This window comes from Lolium rigidum, chromosome 1, assembly GCF_022539505.1.
Source record: "Lolium rigidum isolate FL_2022 chromosome 1, APGP_CSIRO_Lrig_0.1, whole genome shotgun sequence".
Lineage (NCBI taxonomy): Eukaryota > Viridiplantae > Streptophyta > Magnoliopsida > Poales > Poaceae > Lolium > Lolium rigidum.
The window spans coordinates 21338730-21340413 of record NC_061508.1 but is presented as its reverse complement, the minus strand read 5'-3'; positions in this window follow the sequence as shown (position 1 = coordinate 21340413).

The window sequence follows — 1684 nt, the reverse complement described above, 5'->3', positions numbered from 1 at the left end:
TCGTCCCGAGCAGGTAAAACGATAACAAAGATAATTTCTGAAGTGACATGCCATCATAACCTTGATCATACTATTTGTAAACATATGTAATGAATGCAGCGATCAAAACAATGGTAATGACATGACTAAACAAGTGAATCATAAAGCAAAGACTTTTCATGAATAGTGCTTCAAGACAAGCATCAATAAGTCTTGCATAAGAGTTAACTCATAAAGCAATAAATCAAAGTAAAGGTATTGAAGCAACACAAAGGAAGATTAAGTTTCAGCGGTTGCTTTCAACTTGTAACATATATATCTCATGGATAATTGTCAACATAGAGTAATATAATAAGTGCAATATGCAAGTATGTAGGAATCAATGCACAGTTCACACAAGTGTTTGCTTCTTGAGGTGGAGAGAGATAGGTGAACTGACTCAACATAAAAGTAAAGAGAATGGTCCTTCAAAGAGGAAAGCATCGATTGCTATATTTGTGCTAGAGCTTTTATTTTGAAAACATGAAACAATTTTGTCAACGGTAGTAATAAAGCATATGAGTTATGTAAATTATATCTTACAAGTTGCAAGCCTCATGCATAGTATACTAATAGTGCCCGCACCTTGTCCTAATTAGCTTGGACTACCGGATCTTTGCAATGCACATGTTTTAACCAAGTGTCACAATGGGGTACCTCCATGCCGCCTATACAAAGGTCTAAGGAGAAAGCTCGCATTTTGGATTTCTCGCTTTTGATTATTCTCAACTTAGACATCCATACCGGGACAACATGGACAACAGATAATGGACTCCTCTTTAATGCATAAGCATGTGGCAACAATTATTATTCTCATATGAGATTGAGGATATGTGTCCAAAACTGAAACTTCCACCATGAATCATGGCTTTAGTTAGCGGCCCAATGCTCTTCTCTAACAATATGCATGCTCCAACCATTAAGGTGGTAGATCTCTCTTACTTCAGACAAGACGGACATGCATAGCAACTCACATGATATTCAACAAGAAATAGTTGATGGCGTCCCCAGAAACATGGTTATCGCACAACAAGCAACTTAATAAGAGATAAAGTGCATAAGTACATATTCAATACCACAATAGTTTTTAAGCTATTTGTCCCATGAGCTATATATTGCAAAGGTGAATGATGGAATTTTAAAGGTAGCACTCAAGCAATTTACTTTGGAATGGCGGATAAATACCATGTAGTAGGTAGGTATGGTGGACACAAATGGCATAGTGGTTGGCTCAAGGATTTTGGATGCATGAGAAGTATTCCCTCTCGATACAAGGTTTAGGCTAGCAAGGTTATTTGAAACAAACACAAGGATGAACGGTGCAGCAAAACTCACATAAAAGACATATTGTAAACATTATAAGACTCTAAACCGTCTTCCTTGTTGTTCAAAACTCAATACTAGATGTTATCTAGACTCCAGAGAAACCAAATATGCAAACCAAATTAGCAAGCTCTAAGTATTTCTTCATTAATGGGTGCAAAGTATATGATGCAAGAGCTTAAACATGAGCACAACAATTGCCAAGTATCAAATTATCCAAGACATTTTAGAGTTACTACATGTAGCATTTTCCAATTCCAACCATATAACAATTTAACGAAGATGAAACTTCGCCATGAATACTATGAGTAGAGCCTAAGGACATATTTGTCCATATGCTACA